Below are 7612 nucleotides of genomic sequence, written 5' to 3' on the forward strand. Positions count from 1 at the left end.
CACATTCTGTAATCTCTTAAATTGTATTAAACAGCATACAATCTCATAGTATTGAAAAACATTCATCATATCATATAATATCCGTTGTTTTAAATGTCAATAATCATGTATTGTAATACAGTTGGATCTTACTACGTGGGAATCATCCCATCATCCATTACTCATGAAGTACCAACATTGGTGCTTTAGGAACATAAGAACAAGCCAGCTGGATCAGACCAGAGTCCATCTAGTAGTCCAGCTCTCTGCTACTCACAGTGGCCCACCAGGTGCCTTTGGGAGCTCACATGCAGGATGTGAAAGCAATGGTCTGTTGCTCCTGATCACCTGGTCTGTTAAGGTATTTGCAATCTCAGATCAAAGAGGATCAAGATTGGTAGCCATAAATCAACTTTTCCTCCATAAATCTGTCCAAGCCCCTTTTTCAATAGGATTCTGTGAGAAATGAAATCAGGAAATCAGACAGTTCAGTTAGTGGAATGATTTCACAAGTCCCACTTTTTAAAAGAAAATGTTAGCCGTGGAGATGCCCAGTCACTTCAGAAAAACAGAAAAACAGAAGACAGGCTATGACATTCACACACTGTCATAAACCACACTATGAACACCCAATACATCTGTCACAAGAAATATATAAAATATGTAAACACAGAAAGAGCATAAGAAGATATTAGCAGAAAATCCTGAGCAGTTCACAGATGATATCACTGGGCTTCATCTCATTACTCTTCCAGACCAGTCTGGGGCAGTAGTTTGCATGATATTAGACAGGTCAGGTGTTAGATTTCGTTTAGAGTCATGGATATGCCCAGTAGTGTGTGTGAATGCAGTTTATAGAAACTCCTCCAGAGACATAAATGTAAAAGTAAAACTGACATTTATTCAAGCATCTTCAGTTCACAACTTTGTTCCAAGAAAAGGTAGATAGAAAGAACCCTAGTCTAAAGAGATTACTTTCCCTACGACAAGTGGGCACAACTAACACGCCATCACGTGTGTGGAGGTGAGAGGATGCTGCAGTGGGAAAGGCCCCACTGAGCAGGCTGCCATTGACCATGCGCTCGGGTCAAAGGCTAGAGCAGAAGTGAGGCTAGCATGGTGAAGAAAGGAAGTTAGTGGGCGGTCTCCTGGCCCAGACAAGGAGGGCAAACAAGAGAGGCAACATCACAGTTAGAGATACACAGCACCCCCCAGTGTCCAGGCATGCAGAAGTCGCTTATTCCAACATCAGGTTCAAATTCCGTCTTCCTTGACAATTACACTTATTGGGTAATCATGGGCTAGTCTCTTTACCAACCTAGCCTAAATCACGGAATTGTTTTAAGAATAAAATGGAAGGGAGATAATTGTGTTTGCTGCCCTGATAACCATTTTATACACTATTTACATAGATCTAGTTTATATTTTTATAGCACTCTTTCTCCAAGTAGGTCAGATGTAATAGACATGGGGCAAAAATCAGGAGTCACTCATAGCGTTCATTAGAAGTATAAAGTCACTCATAGTCATTAGTGTTCATTAGAAGCGAGGAAAAGCCAGACATGAGGCATCTCAAAGAAATAACCTAAAAGATATTTTAAAGTACGAACTTGAGGCATGACAGTATTGCCCAAGGAGCATTTCACCATGCACGTCCTTTGTAATATTCTCCCTAGCTTGCTGCTGTTTTGAAAGAATCTGTACATTGCACTCCTCTTGCTGGAAAAATAAATGCTGTAACAAGGTTCATTTATTACCCAAGAATGTTTAAAGACTTCCAAAAAAAAGCATGTAAACAAGATCCTGTTTCTGACATTTCTATAGATTGTGGGAGGGGAAGAGTGTCAATTGAACAAGTTAATAAATCATACAGAAGAACTGTTGATAAAAGTCAGCTACTTCAACTGAGGACTTTTCTGCATGCACAGCTTACCACCAATTTTTTTCCAGTGGCCAAACATTGTGTCTTGAAAATATTTTGTGTTAAATTATTCCCCACCCCTCCTTTCCCCCTGTCATTTGGGTGTTTTTCATCTGGCCTCTTCAGTTGCATTTATCCCACATGCCACTTCTGAAAACATATTATTCCTGACAGTGGTGAGATGTCATCCATGACATAGAAGAAATGTGCATTACGTTGTGAAGCAGCAATTCAAAAATGTCTCAACCTCCATCTCAACAATTGAGAACTACCAACTGGAAGCTAAAACAACTCCTGAAGCAGGTACCATTATTTGAAGGAACAGAAACATATAGCCCACCCCCTTACCTTCCCACAAAGAATCACATTTTTGGCCAAACTTGATCTGCAGTAACACACAATCAGAGACGTAGCAAGGAGGGGAAGTGCCCGATGCACTGGTGCATCCTCCTGCCCCGGATTGCCCCTGCCCCGCCCCCGGATCACCCCTGCCCCACCCCCCAGAACACCCCTGCCCTGCCCCTGGAACACCCCTGAAATGCCCTCGCCATGCCCTCACAGGGGCGTGCACTGGTGCATCGCCCCCCCCCCAACCCCTTGGAGCTATGCCTCTGCACCAATCATTACTTCAGCAGTCCCCTTTTAAATACAAGTTGTCCCTCCCACATTGCGACTGTCCTTTTTTACAGACCATGCTGAGAGCAGAATAAAGGTGATGAAGCCGTCTTCAAAACTTTGATTTGTTGCAGGATTTAATATGAAGATTATTGTATTGAAGACAAAAAAATTATTGCCAACCTATTATTTTCTTACAGCAGCCCATAGAAATTTTGATAAAACATCAATTAAAAGGGGGGAGGGTTGAAGGTATCATAAAAAGGGGGCAGGGAAGAGGTAAGAATTCCCAATGTTTTGGTATGGTGACTCTCATGTCCAAATTTACTTGGTCTGGTGACCCATCCAGGGCTGACCCAAGGTTGTTGTTTTTTACTGCCCTAGGCAAACTATAACCTTAGCACCCATCTAGTTTAGCATTCCATTTTCTACAGTGGCTATAATCAGATGGTTTTGAGAAATCAACATACATTATAGAAAGGGCACAGCTGCTCCTACTGAAAACCCCAAGCAAGTAGCATTCTGGCATACAGAGCCTTTGTATATAGAGGTAAGATTGCCAATTCCAGGTTGGAAGATCCCTGGAGATTTTTAGGGGTGGAACCTGAAGAGGGCAGGGTTTGGGAAAGGAAGGGGTATCAATAGGGCCTAATGCCATAGAGCCCGCCTTGCAAAGCATCCATTTTCTGATCTCCATCTCCTGGACATGTGTTGCAATAGTGGGAGATCTCCAGCTGCCACATGGAGGCTGGCAACCCTATATGGTAGTCATATTCTAGCCCTTGACCACCTTTTCCTTCTCTATTACTTCCTCTAATCCCACCCCCAAGATTCTAAGCTTACTCATGTAATTAATTATAGAGACATATTTTATTTTATCAATATGTATATGTTGTAAAGAAAAAAAATTGGTTTCCAAAAATAAAAGAGCAATGGAAAGGGTGGTCATTGAGGAGGGCTGGCTGGGAGCTCACTTTCTGAAGCTTCCCAGCCCACAGGTTGGAAATGCTGGTGTAGAGGAGTAGGGATCAAACTACCAGCTAGACTATTTCTTGAAAGGGAAAGGACCTTCAGACCTTGGGCATAGTGCAACTCTCTGCTTTTAAACGAGATAAGAGAAATGTTACACCTTCATGTCACTTTAAATAACTCCTAAAATCAAGACCGTTTTGAATAAAAACTAACATTTGCCCTGTTGGGGCTTTTTTAGAGTTTGTGTCACTTTTCCATAGATGATAACAGTCCTAATTTTCTTCTTCAAATTCTTAAATGTTTAATCTTCTGCGGTACTTGAAACGAAGTTTCTGGACCTTTGCCATCATGGCCTCGATCTTTATCAGTTAATAAGAGCAGATCTGTTGCTCCTGACAACAATCTCATCACTTCAGGCCACAAGTTGCCACACCTGCGAAACCCTTCAGGGGAAAAAAAAACCTTGACAGTGTTCCTTTTGCTTTGATTTGGTTGCAGCCTGGTTTAAACTCTCGCAAGTTGGCTGAGGAGAAGGGTAATGCTAGGTCTTCTTTCAGCTGTTTCTTACAGTTATAATGATGAGAGATAGAAAAGCCCACTGGCTAAGGGTGAAATGTGAGGCAGGATGTTTCAGCGTCCAGAATCAAATTACACCTTTACATGTCCTGAAGCTGCCCACTCTTTTCCCAAAGACAGTGTCTCTCTCCCCATTTCTGAAATATCGTGCAAGTTTGTAGTAAAGATCCAACACCTCAGTGTCATCCAGGAACTTCTGTAGCTGTTCTGCCACCACACTTTCAATTACCTTGCCCAAAACGAAAGATTCAAAACCGAGTGGAAATTAGCCAGATCTGAAGGATCTAACTGTGGTCTTTTAAGGAACAGGTGGACCACTGCCTCTTTCAGCCCACTTGGAAAGACTCCTTGCTCAAGGGAGCCATTGATAATATTCAACAGGTGGCTGAACAACTCTTCCCTGATGACTTTCACCAACCAGGAAGGGCACAGGTCAAAAGTACAAGTGGTAGATCTTAAAGCTGCCAGAATCCTGTCCACTTCGGCAGGCTCAAGCAGGCAAAAATGGTCCAAATAAGAACCACAAGACGGGCAAGGGGGCTCCAGTTTCCTTACTGTATCAATAGAGGCTGGGAGGGCCTGGCGGAGCCAAAACTTTTCCTGCAAAATAGCTCGCAAATGCCTCACAGCTAAATCGCTGAGTTTTAAAACCAATAGATGAGGTAATCAAAGTCCAAATCACTGTAAACAATTGTGCCGGGTATGAGCTTGCAGTCGCAATGAAGAAAGCAAAGAAATCTCTCTTTGCTTCCTTCATGGCTTTCTCATAGGATTCAATAAGTATCCTATACGAGTGTCTTGTCTCCTCGTCACAAACTCTCTGCCATACTCGCTCAAGCCGCCTCAGCTCCAGCTTCATCCTTCTCAGTTCCTCAGTATACCAAGGAGCCAATTTCATGTGGGGACGGAGAGGGCAACTGGGAGAGACAGTCTCAATTGCTTCAGAGAATCTGGTCTCCCAGTTCCCTACCAGCTCATCAAGAGAGTCTTCAATGGGAGGGGCATCCCGCAAGATATTCTGGAACTGCTCAGGGTCCATTAGCCTCTGCAGGTAGGCCCAAATACACCAGTTGCCTAGAAAGGGGCATGGCAGTATTCAAATACGTCCGTTGCCTAGACAGCTATTAATCCAGTGAGATTATTACTGTGCTTGTTGGCAGCATGTTGAAATGTACCATTGTGTCTCCTTACATAACTTTCATTTCACAATGGATGTTTTGCAAATGTGTGACTCTGTATTTATGGAAACCTGAACTCACTCAGCTGTTCTTAGCACGGTCTTTAGTTGGTACATATTGTTGTATATACCAATAGCATATGCCATTCAAAAAACCACAGCCCCTTCATCCAAACTCCCTTATAATGTTTTCAGGGAGCAGCAGTGGCATAGGAGGTTAAGAGCTCATGTATCTAATTTGGAGGAACCGGGTTTGATTCCCTGCTCTGCCGCCTGAGCTGTGGAGGCTTATCTGGGGAATTCAGATTAGCCTGTACACTCCCACACATGCCAGCTGGGTGACCTTGGGCTAGTCACAGCTCTTCTGAACTCTCTCAGCCCCACCCACCTCACAGGGTGTTTGTTGTGAGGGGGGAAGGGCAAGGAGAGTGTAAGCCCCTTTGAGTGTCCTGTAGGAGAGAAAGGGGGGATATAAATCCAAACTCTTCTTCTTCTTCTTCTTTAAGGGCAACAAGTCTGTCTATCTGTCTATCCATCTCTCTCTCTCTCTCTTTCACACACACACACACACACACACACACACACACTAGTAGCCCATTAATCAGCAATATTACTCAAAATTCAGCAAGACACATTTGATTTTTGTGCCCTGCAACTGTGATATTACTCCACATATCCACTTGGTACAAATTCAAATACCCTGTTTGTCTCAAGCTTTTCGGTAATGAACCAAAATACAGGGAAGAAAGAGGCAAGAGGATGTAAATAAAAAAATAGTATTTTCAAGAAATAAAATACAGGACTAGGTATAAACAGAAACATCCATAAAAATATGGAATCATACTGCACAGAATCTCCTGAGGATATTTTTGTCCACTTGTAATGACCACAATGTGATCACTAAACTGAAATATTGTAGGAGATAATATAGATGTGAATCTCTCTCTTGTCTGTTGAACAAGAAAAATACTTCTTGTCAGCACCAAACTGCTTCAGATTTTAAGGAAACCAAACATGACTCTAACAGGTAGGCATTAAAATAAAACCTGTTCAGTGAGGCTATCTATTCTCCCATGTACCAAAGTAGACTATGCATTACTCTGCCTTTCAATCCATAACAGTAATTTGCATAATTCAATAAATTTCATCAACTTTTACTGAACAGTGGGTTGTTTCTCTGGATGAGCCATAAGTATTTTGATTCCAATTGCATTCCAATTGGTATAAAAAAAGCTATGGAGAACCAAATTTTGCCCAGGCTATGCACGCTATGGCTATAATCCCAACCCTTTCTTCTACATTTGCAACACTGCCCACTATGTTGTGCCGTGACACAGAAGGTGTACCTCTGGTACTAGACACTTTTGGCTAACTGTAGTCTTGCAATGAGCAGACAGAGTCTAGTTTCAGAGGAACACATTCTACATTCTGCAATGAAGGGCAGCTATGTGGAAATGGCAGAAAGTATTAGGATTCTACCCTTTGTTAGTAAATAGCTCTTACACTAGAGTAGTGTCTAAAGATGTCTGTTACAACTCCATAGAATCTGTACTGCCCTAAAAAAGATTGGCAGGAACTCTCTCTCTCCGGCCTGTTGGAAGAGGGATCAGAGTCCTTCAGACAGCTACATCGGAGGGGTAGGGGGAAGCAAAGAACAGCAACAACTTAGGCATACTTTTTTGGGGGGGAGAAGTGCCACTGAAACCAGTGAGTGTCCTTCATTATGAGACAGATGTGATCCAGTGTGCTGTCCTAGGTACACAGTTGAAATTGGGAGTCATTCTCAGCCAGATGTAGGCTAGATCTGAGTCAGGCCAGTTCGTGCTAGTTAGTAGAATGGCCGACTTGGAAGTGATCTATCATATTTTAACTTTCTTTCCTTATCACAGCATCTCTTTCTCTCTCTCACACACACACATAGACAACAATGCCCAACATACTTTTTGGATGACTGCCTTCTGCCACAAACTAAGAAGTCAGCTCTAAGCAAGCCAAGGCCAGCCCCAGTTTTGTACCTTATCACATTTTAAGGATATCTGCAAAAAGTTGTGACTATTGAATTCTCCTTCTTAGTGCTTTATCTTAAATTTTACCCTAAGGATAAAGGGGCTAGAACAATTCCCTTCCTAGGAAAGGCTAAATAGTATGGGGCCATTTTCTTTGGGGAGGGGGGAATAAAACAAAGGGGGAACATGACAGAGGTCGATAAAAATAATGATTTGAAGAAAGTAGATAGAGAAAATGTCTTCCTCCCCATAATACAAGAACTAATAACAAGAATTGCTTTATAGAATCAGTCTACTATCATAAGATATGATAATGGTCACCAGTTTAGATGGTAGTCAAACATGGCTAGTACAATCATGGGGAAC

The sequence above is a fragment of the Sphaerodactylus townsendi genome, linkage group LG11 (assembly GCF_021028975.2).
Source record: "Sphaerodactylus townsendi isolate TG3544 linkage group LG11, MPM_Stown_v2.3, whole genome shotgun sequence".
Lineage (NCBI taxonomy): Eukaryota > Metazoa > Chordata > Lepidosauria > Squamata > Sphaerodactylidae > Sphaerodactylus > Sphaerodactylus townsendi.